Source organism: Myotis nattereri (assembly GCF_964212035.1).
Source record: "Myotis nattereri genome assembly, chromosome: 1".
Classification (NCBI taxonomy): domain Eukaryota; kingdom Metazoa; phylum Chordata; class Mammalia; order Chiroptera; family Vespertilionidae; genus Myotis; species Myotis nattereri.
This window is the reverse complement of record NC_138075.1, coordinates 78,083,958-78,095,016: the sequence shown is the minus strand read 5'-3', so window position 1 is coordinate 78,095,016 and position 11,059 is coordinate 78,083,958.

Genomic DNA, 11,059 nt, shown 5'->3' with positions numbered 1-11,059 from the left:
GCAACAGAATGTTAAGACTTTATTATCTTGCTAAAAATATGGATAATTGCTGTTAAGTTTTAATTTGTCAGCTCTCAGACTTCTAAAGCAGAGTGATGGTTTTCTGGTGATGTTTACTTCTGGGGTTGCTTTTAACACAAGTGTTAAGTACTTGAAGCCTGTTTGTGGTATAAAAGACCACTGGGACCCAGGACTAGCTCTTGGTTCTTCTAGGCTGCTGCAGTCTTGCTGCTTCTGTTTTGCTGCCACCCCCACCCCTTCCCTAGTCTGCTCTCTGAACCTGGGGGAAGGGAAGGAGGATGCATTATTTTTAGGTAGGAGCAGCTGGCTATGGCCCAGCCCCCCTATAGTTATTGATTTGCTGCTAATGCATCCTGAGAAGCACAGCGCGGGCCATTTTTGTTCATCATCCTGAAGCTGTGGACCAGGCCTCCTCATGGCAGTCTCTAACTCCTGCAGAACTATAAATACCCACAGGCCTCACCTCCCTGCCCTCCTTAGATGGACCCCCATCTGCTTGTTGTTTTTTGCTGTTGGTTTTGTTGTTAATCCTCACCTGAGGATATTTTTCCATTGATTTTTTTTAATTGTCTGAGTTTTATTGAAGACTGTCCAGTTGTGAGGCAGAAGGAAAACAACACAAGTTAGTTTTGTTGCTGTTTTTATCGTCCTTTGATTGTCTTTGTAAAGGGCCTCTGTGATGCCACTGTTCCAGAATCAGATCAATAAATTTTCACCTGGGCTCCTCTGTCTTTACTTGTGCTGCTCCCTCAGCCTGAAATGCCTGTCCCCTTCCTCCCCATCGGTCAGACATCCTTCTGACTCAGCTTAGAATGTGACTCTTCCAAGAAGCCTCCAGCTTCCTGCAAGTTCATCTCATCTCTCTCCTACTCACCCCTGTCTTTTTCTCCATTGATGTTTAGGGAGAATGGAGGGGAGGAGGAGGGGCGGGGGGGGGGGGGAGAGAAACATTGATTGGTTGCCTCCTGCCTGCACCTGACCAGGACTGAGGATCGAGCCTGCAACCGAGGTACATGCTCCTGACCAGAATCAAACCAGGGACCCTTCAGTCTGCAGGCCGACACTCTAGTCACTGAGCCACTTGGCTAGTGTTTCTTTATATTCCTATTCCTAACAACTCTGGGCTTCCTGCACGTTGGCTCCTTTAGTTCAGCTCTTCCTGGCCTCCTGGTCTTGCCTCATACATCCTCCTGCTGGGAGAGAGACAATGGTGGAAGTGAAGAAACACTGCTTCTCTAGTCTTAACCTATGTAAGGTGACGAGTGGGTGACAGCCGTGTCACTACGTATGACTCAGTGCCTAGTCATTCCTCTGTTGGGAGTGGTTGGAGTGGAGAAAAGGGGGCAGTAAACAGCCTCTGGGCCCAGCGAAAGGTAAAAGAAATCTCCCTCAACCTCTCCTGCCCGAGCATGGTGGCAAGGATGAGGGGAGAGGGGACACTGACCAGGAGTCTTTCCCAGCATAGTTGGAATTTCCCCCACCAGTTCTCAATTCATAATGTGATTTTCACCTGACTTTTGGCTTATCTAGCCTATGCTTTTGTCTTCTCTAAGGCAGTGGCATTTCCTCCTTCTCCTTTAAATTGCTGTATTCTTGACATTGGGATTCAGGAAGTAATACTTGGACAGTTAGAAGAGTGTATCTTGGCTCTGAAAAGAAGTGGTAGGAGGTGATAAGATAACATTTATGCAGGATTTGTTTTGGGTTAGGCAATGTACCCACGATGTATATTGAATCATTTCATCCTCTAGTGATCCTCTGAGGTAGATTCTTTTATCTTTATGTTGTAAATAAGGAAACTGATACCCAAAGAGGTTAATAATTTGCCCCACAATTACAAAGTTACCAAGTTCAGGATTTCGGTCCAGGCAGTGTAGCTTCAGATCCCTTGATCTTCATCTTACCCTGCTTCAGCACACTGTGGAAGCCAGGCCTTGGAGTCATGGGGAAGTCTCACCTTTTCTGTCTCTATACCTAGTTCGCAGTATATCCTGAAAATTTCCACTCCATGTCTGCTCATTTTCTTTCTTCCTGCCCTTCTGCTTGTCAAAATCTAGTCCTTTAAGACTCTGAAACTTTCCTAGATGGAACTGAATTCCCTTTTTAGTATTCTTTGTCCCATTACAGGTCTTATTCTGCCTTAATTTACAGTTCTTTGTATACTCTATTAATAGATGGTTATGGCTGAATGAGACCAGTCATAGAAGTGTCCTTTTCATTAGTGCTTTGCCTGCACATATTACACATCTGTTGAATTAAGTCCCTCCCTGCTCATGGGGGAGCCAGGGTTTCTAAAGGCTGTCCCTTCTAGCCTGCCTTCCTGGCAGCTTCATCTATTCCTTCCTCACCCCTTCAAGTGAGGAGGCAACTTTACTCTCTTTAGTGTTACCATGGTAGCCTGTGATGCTTTCTGTCTAAAATGCTCTTGCCATACACCAGAGACTGATATTTCCATGGCAACCAGGTGAAATCTATAGTTATGAGCTGGATGGAGGAAAGGAATTCTGAAGTCTGAGAAACTGTGGGTCTGAATCTTCTAACTTCAAACATCATCCTCCCTCCCAACTTTTGCACTCTGTGTCCAGAACTGATTTGCTCTGCTCTTGGTTGAGAGAGCTTTGTGTGAGGTGAAGTAGATCAGCCAGCTTAGGTCATGTGGGAAGGGGGAGACAAGGAAAGAGCTGATCAAAGATCACTTTAAAAGTTGGATGAGTTCTGTTAGTTCTCTCAGATGATCTGCTTTCAAGAGACCTTATGGAGTTGACTGGAGTTACTGGAGAGTCATTAAGCAGTTATTTTTGAGGGCAATGGATAGATATGGATGAGGTGCCTGAAACTGGAAAGGAGCCAGTCAGTGCTGGATTGTAGAGGTGGAAACGATGATGGAAATCAGAGACTTATCAAACTCGTGCCAGTGTTCCAGAAAGGATGGGAGTTTCAATTAACTTTCAAGCATCATGGTGCCTATGTGTTTAGAATATGTGGTACTGAGAATTAGCCTCCTTCTCTCAATTCTTGGGCCAAACCAACCCAGGGGACCTCCAACCTGTAACAAATTGGTCACACTCTGGAGCAACACTGCCTGATCTCTTGTGTCTCAAACCAGCTGAGTGAGCTTGCATGTTACTTTACTTCTCTAACTCCAACTCTATATAATCAGATTATGGCCAGATGGCTTTGAAAACTCATTTGCAATATATTAATAACAACAGTACCTATTTTAGGGTTGTGAGGATTAAATGAAATGATCTCTGTAGGGGGCTTAGAACTTGTTAGCTTGTCATTACTACTGCCATCATTTTCCCCATTCCTCTGTATGCCTACACACTTGACTTCCTGCCTGACCTCACCCTCCTCCCCAACTTCAGAGAATGCTCAAGATTTACAGAGAGGAGAGGAAAGGAAGGGACCATGATGAAAATAAACCTTAATTGTTCCTGTGCTAAAAGTCCCAGGCTCACAAGGTCCTGGGTCACATGCAGCCAGCCTAACTTTCAGGAAAACAGATCCCACTGTCCAATCTTTTTTATGCCTGAAACTGTCTAATCAGATTAGGGCAGATGGCTTTGAAAAATCAAGATGAGCCCCCCCCCCTCCCTCCCCCCCACCCCAGGTGCCTTCAGGGTACCTAGTGCTCTGCTTTTTCTGGCAGTAACTGTTAGAGCCCTAACCTCCCAAGCATTCCTGTAGCACCTGCTGTTAGTCTCCAGAACCTAGCCCTGCTATGGCAATTTCCTTTCAGAATAAGTATTTTATTTTTTAAATATATTTTATTGATTTTTTACAGAGAGGAAGGGAGAGAGAGAGCCAGAAACATCGACGAGAGAGAAACATCGATCAGCTGCCTCCTGCACACTCCCCACTGGAGATGTGCCCACAACCAAGGCACATGCCCCTAACCGGAATCGAACCTGGGACCCCTCAGTCCACAGGCCGACGCTCTATCCACTGAGCCAAACCGGTTATGGCCAGAATAAGTATTTTAAATCACAGGTTCTCTGCCTAAAGACCAGTTGTCATTTGAACAAAAAATGGAAAACTGTGTAGTATAACACCATCACGTAGGCTTTAGATGTCAATCTTTTCCCCAGTCCTCCCTAAAATAACAAGTCCAATAATGGCTCACCTGTGAGTCCTGTGTGAGGTATGTTGGACCTTGCAGACCACAACTTAAATTTGTATTTCCAGAGTGGTGGTGTGCTTTGAGAGGCTAGTAAATTGCCAAATGCCTGAATAAGGGACCAGGACACAGGTGTCAAAAAACATTACTTTCCACTGCTCATTTGTATAATGCTTGACAAATTACAAAGATACTGGCATTTTATTTAGTCCTCATAACTATTCTACAAGGGTAGGTGCTATCTTCGTTGCATAGTTGGGAGAGCTGAGGTTTAGAAGGACAGAGTTTACGAATGACTTTTCACCCTGGCCAGTGGTTCAATGGTTAGCACATTGGCCTGTGCACCAAAGGATCACAGGTTCAATTCCCAGTCAAGGGCATGTATCTGGGTTGCAGCAAGTTTGATCCCCAGCCCCATTTGGGGAGCATGCAGGAGGTAACCAATCAATGTGTATCTCTCAAATCAATGTCTCTCCCTCTCTCCCTTCTACACAATGGAAAAAATATCCTAGGGTGAGGATTAATAATAAATAAATAAATAAATAGTGACTTTTCTCCCTAGACCTCCATCCAAAAAGTAGTGGGCCTGAGTGCTAATAAAATGCCTTCAAGGCCCCACTGAATTTGAATTCACTTTTTATTTTTTTATTTTTTTAAAATATATTTCATTGATTTTTTACAGAGAGGAAGGAAGAGGGATAGAGAGTTAGAAACATCGATGAGAGAGACACATCAACCAGCTGCCTCCTGCACACCCCCCACTGGGGATATGCCCGCAACCAAGGTACATGCCCTTGACCGGAATCAAACCCGGGACCCTACAGTCCACAGGCAGACGCTCTATCCACCGAGCCAAACCGGTTACGGCTGAATTCACTTTTTAAAAAAAAAGTATTTTTATTTATTTCAGAGAGGAAGGGGGAGAGAGAGAAACATTAATGATGAGAGAGAATCTGATTGGCTGCCTCCTTCATGCTCCACACTGGGTATCAAGCCTGCAACCCAGGCATGTGTCCTGATTGGGAATCAAACCGTGACCTCCTGGTTCATAGGTAGACACTCAACCACTGAGCCACGCCTGCCCAGCTGTATTCACATCTTGAGTTTACAAGGCCACCAAGCTATGGAGGCATGACAGCAAGATTCAATAGATGAAAAGGTACCTTGACCATGTGTGCATTAGAAAGCCACCAAGATGATAAAGGAGAGAGAGAAACTAAGATGGCGGCATAGATAAACACCGGGAAATAGTCGCTTCCCACAGCAATAGAAAATTATCCCAAAGGACGGAGCAAACATCGTCCAAAACAACAGGAAGGCTGGCTGAGTGTAATTTCTACAACTAGAAGAAAAGAAAAGCACGCTGAGAGCCAGAGGAGCTGCGGAGGCCGAGTGCAGAGGTACGCGGCGGCTCGCGCGCGCGGAAAGGGGGTGGCACCTGAGGACGCGGCTGTCTTTTTGAATCACAAGCTCCCGACTGCTCTGATCTCCGGTTCTGGGAAGTCTCTGGGGACCCAGGACTCATACGGGCAGAGGCTGCTCTCTCAGGCAGCAGCGGGCGAACTTGGGGGGCCGCTTTCCCTCAGAGGTGCTTGCAGCCGTTACCGGGACACTGAGACGTGCGACTCCGGGCGCGGAGAATCAGCCATTGCTTCTTTCTCAGGCCTTTTGACTCCCTGAGACCACGCCCCACCCGGGCTGCGGCAGAGGCTTTTGCATGTGAATGCCCCAGAACTTTGCAACCTGATAATTACCTAACTGCAGCCGGGCCAGCCAGACCCGGAACTTCCAAGAGAAGGCCCAAGGCCCCGCAGCGGCTTGCATTGCTTCACAGCTGAGCCTCTTCGTAGTTCCTGCTCTGTGGCCTCAGGCAGGGGCTGAATTAGCACCTCCTTAGATCCAGGAGCCACTGTACCCAGTGGTCAGAGGGGGACCATTCTCCCACTTCAGACACAGCTGCTTCCCACAGCCAATTGGCCTGGAGGTCAATTCCTCCCAGTGATCCTACAACAATCGAGGCACCAAGAGTGTCCACCCCAGGTAACTGGGGAGGCTGAGCCACTGGGCCCTACAGGACACCCGGCGCGCAGGCCACTCTATCAACACAGGGAAGCAGCCAAAATGCGGAGACAAAGAAACAGGTCACAATTGGCAGAAACGGAGGAGGCCAGACGACTGGATATAGAGTTCAAGGCCACGTTTATAAGGTTTTTCAAGAATTTTATGGAAACCGCCGATAAATTTAATAAATCCCTCAAGGAGTATGGTGAGACCATGGAGGTCATGAAAAAGGACCAATTAGAAATTATGCATACACTGACTGAAATAAAGAATACTTTACAGAGATCCAACAGCAGACAAGAGGATCCCAAGAATCAAGTCAAAGATTTGAAATGCAAAGAAACAAAAAATACCCAACCGAAAAAGAAAAAAGAAAAGAGATTCAAAAAATATGAAGATAGTGTAAGGAACCTCTGGGACAACTTCAAGCGTACCAACATCAGAATTATAGGGGTACCAGAAGGAGAGAGAGGGCAAGATATTGAAAATCTTTTTGAAGAAATAATGACAGAAAACTTCCCCCACCTGGTGAAAGAAATGGACTTACAAGTCCAGGAAGCGCAGAGAACCCCAAACAAAAGGAATCCAAAGAGGACCACACCAAGACACATCATAATTAAAATGCCAAGAGCAAAAGATAAAGAGAGAATCTTAAAAGCAGCAAGAGAAAGACAGTCAGTTACCTACAAGGGAGTACCCATCCGACTGTCAGCTGATTTCTCAACAGAAACCATGCAGGCCAGAAGAGAGTGGCAAGAAATATTCAAAGAGATGAATAGCAAGAACCTGCAACCAAGATTACTTTATCCAGCAAAGCTATCATTCAGAATGGAAGGTCAGATAAAGAGCTTCACGGATAAGAAAAAGCTAAAGGAGTTCATCACCACCAAACCAGCATTATATGAAATGCTGAAAGGTATTCTTTAAGAAGAGGAAAAAGAAAAAGGAACTCTTACCATTTGCCACAGCATGGATGGAACTGGAGAGTGGATAAATACCACAAGATCTCACTTATTTGTGGAATATAATGAACAACATAAACTGATGAACAAGGACTGATCCAGAGACGGAGAGGCATTGATTGGACTGTCGGGCCTTGGAGGGAAGGTAGGGGAGGGTGGGGGCAAGGGGGAAAGATCAACCAAAGGACTTATATGTAAGCATATAGGCCTAACCAATGGACACGGACAACGGGGGGGTGAGGGGGTGAGCGGGGAGAGGGGGGGTAGAGGGTACACATATGTAATATCTTAATCAATAAAAAATATTAAAAAAAAAAAAAAAAATAATGTCCTGCAAAAAAAAAAAAAAAAAAAAAAAAGATGATAAAGGATTAAGAAGCAGGATGCTGTTATCCTTTTGTGGCCCCTTAACAACTTGGCTGCACCATCCACCCAAATGTTGCCTTTTGTATAGGGAAGGTCTTTATCTATCATGGGGCGGGCTGCCCACCATTTCTCCTGTGCGTTTGCTCATGTAGTTTCACAAGGGGTGGTTTTCCTTCTTTCCTCCATCTATCTACACTCTTCAGCATACATCCTTCAAGCCCCAGTTGCTAAAATATGTCTTCTAAATTTTGTTTCTTTCTTTCATAGAAAATTTAAAGCGCAGGCGGTTACCCCCAATTAGATGGAATGTGGTATAGTATGCTGCCATTTGTCCATAGTAGTGCTGTCACCACCTTGTTTCATTTCTCCTGGTCAGTTGTAAGTTACCTGAGGGCAGGGATAGATTCTTATCTGTATTTGTTTTCCTCAGAGGGCCCAGCACAGTGATTGCCATAGTGTAATATCTGAGAGGAACAATAAGCATTTGTATATGAAAGATAATAATATCCAGGAAAATTTTACTTGGACTGATGTGGATTGGAACTATCTAAATATATAAAAGCCTAAGTGACTGAATGACCGGTCGCTATGATGCACACTGACCACCAGGGGGCAGATGCTCAACACAGGAGCTGCCCCTTGTGGTCCGTATGCTCCCACATGGGAATGTCGCTCAGCTGACCCACCTGGCCCAGTGGCCCACCAGCCAGGCGGCAGCCACTCACTCCCTCAGTAGTCCTGCAGGTCCAATCTCTAGAGAACAGGCCAGGCACCAAACAATCCTGACAGTGCTGCTGGCCTCCTGGAAGTTGGCCTCCGGCACTGCGGCTGCTTCCCCTCCCTAGACACTCCGCAAGGAAGAAACAATATAAAAGTGGCCGTCAGGTGGCTCCTAACAACCAGCTTGAATGTCAGCAGGACAGGGATCCCAGGCTGCAAGGGTGTCCCACCGCCTGCCCAGGGGGCTAATCGTGTCCCGGCCCCACCCCCACCTCCCTTGGGGCCCCACTGTGCATGAATTTGTGCACCGGGCCTCTAGTGTTAATTTAATAAAAGATGTACATATGAGTGGACTTTCTGGGAGTGAGTGTTTAACCCATGCAATGAAGTTGTCATTGCATGACTGGCAGCCTTTCAGAAGACAAGAGACCCTGGTCCAGTCTCTGTAGAAACTATTAGATGCCGCAGGGCCTAATGACCTAACTTTAAGCAGAGGAAGGAATGCCTTCCAAGACACAGGACTGGCCTCTCCCCTGTCCCCTTAGGGGAGGGCACAGTCTGTGCTCTGGGCCAGTGAGAAGGCCTTAAGTGCTGGGGGGATGGGGATAAGGGGTGGGCTGGTAAGAGCACAGACCCCACGACAAAATCACAGTGGTTAAGGGAGCACAAGAGCAGAGGAGGTCTTCCTGGCACAGCCAGCTCGGGTCCCAGGGCCCTTAGCTATCTCTCACGCCAATCCAGATCAGCAGCCAGGCTGTACTTTGCCTTGATCAAGGGAGGAAGAAAAATGGCCTGGCTCTTAGAGAAGACCCCACTTCTCCCAAGTCTGGCAGGAGCGTGACTTCAGTTTCCTTCTGTTCTGAGCTCTTCCCTGTAGGCGTCTGGAGGGAACACACAGATGGGTCGGCTGATAGACTGGCTGAGTTGGGGGAGGGAAGCCTGTGGTGTATGTGGTTCCCCGTCCAGCCATCATCATCTTCAGAATTCTGCCACATGAAAGGCACTGGGCTTTCTGTCTTTTTTTTAAAATATATTTTTATTGATTTCAGAGAGGAAGGAAGAGGGAGAAAGGGATAGAAACATCAATGATAAGAGAGAATCATTGATCGGCTGTCTCCTGCATGCCCCACACTGGGGACTGAGTCCACAACCCAGGCATGTGCCCTGACTGGGAATCAAACCATGACTTCCTGGTTCATAGGTCAATGCTCAACCACTAAGCCACCTTGGCTGGGCAAGGCACTGGGCTTTCTTGTTTCTCATCCCCCCCCCCCCCCACTGCCACCTTTGACCATTGGTGGTACTCTTCCTCTAGAAAAGCCCTCCTCCCTGGGCAGTAGCCTCTGGTGACTGTATTTCCACCTTCTTTTTTAAAAAATTTATTTTAGCCCTAACCAGTTTGGTTCAGTGGATAGAGCGTCCGCCTGCAGACTCAGGGGTCCCAGGTTCGATTCCGGTCAAGGCCATGTACCTTGATTGTGGGCACATCCCCAGTAGGGGGTGTGCAGGAGGCAGCTGATGGATGTTTCTCTCTCATTGATGTTTCTAACTCCCTCTCTCTTCCTCTCTGTAAAAATTCAATAAAATATATTTTTAAAAAATTATTTTAGAGAGAAGAAAGGAGAGAGACTGTACCCACCCCAACCAGGGATTGAGCCTGCAACCCAGGCATGTGCCCCTACTGAGAATTGAACCAATGACCTCTTGGTTCATGGGTTGATGCTCAACCACTGAGCAACACTGGCTGAACCCTTTTTAAAAAAAAAATGTGTTTTTTTTTTTAATTTCAGAGAGGGGAAGGGAGGGGGAGAGAGAGATAGAAACATTGATGAAAGAGAAACATCAATCAACTGCCTCCTGCATGCCCCCTACTGGGGTCGAGCCCACAATCCAGGCATGTGCCCTGACCAGGAATTCAGCTGGTGACCTACTGGTGCATGGGATGACATTCAACCAACTGGGCCATACCAGCTGAGCTAACCCTAACTCTTAATGCCTTAGCATCCTCCCACAACCTGCAATTCCTCCCTCTTTATACCCAGCCACTCAGTTGCCAAGTCCCATCTATTCTGACTCTCATACCCAGGCTGTCTCTACTTTCCCACTGCTATCTGTCTCAGGATGGTCCTTCACTGCCCTTCAGATGTAACACTTGTAATTGGTTCCTACAGTCAGGTCCTCAGGCCTTGCCTCTGCTGCTCTAATCCATATACACCTCTCCCAGCCTCTTTTTCCCAAAGACCATCCATCTTTTTTTTAAAAATATATATTATTGATTTTTTTACAGAGAGGAAGGGAGAGGGATAGAGAGTTAGAAACATCGATGAGAGAGAAACATCGATCAGCAGCCTCCTGCACACTCCCTACTGGGTATGTGCCCACAACCAAGGTACATGCCCTTGACTGGAATCAAACCTGGGACCCCTGAGTCTGCAGGCCGACGCTCTATCCACTGAGCCAAACTGGTCAGGGCAAGACCATCCATCTTATTGCCTACAGCACTAACTCCTTTGCCAGCATTTAAGGTCCTTTGTAATAGGGCTTCAAGCCTTTTCCATGTTCCTCTCTTACCCCCCCCTTCATGTCTCTGAAGTTTCAATTAAACTGCAGAACCATCTGGTCTCTTAATGGGCCCAGTGTGTTTTCCTGCATTTTAACATTTGAACTGTCTTTGTTCATGGTCCCCAGAGATTAGAGCTGGCTTACTCTACTACAGCCATGTCATTTCTCTGGCCCTTTCACCACAGCCACTGCCCACGACCCTGCTCATTGTGTTGCCTGCATTTCTTCTACTGTTCCTCTTCCTCTC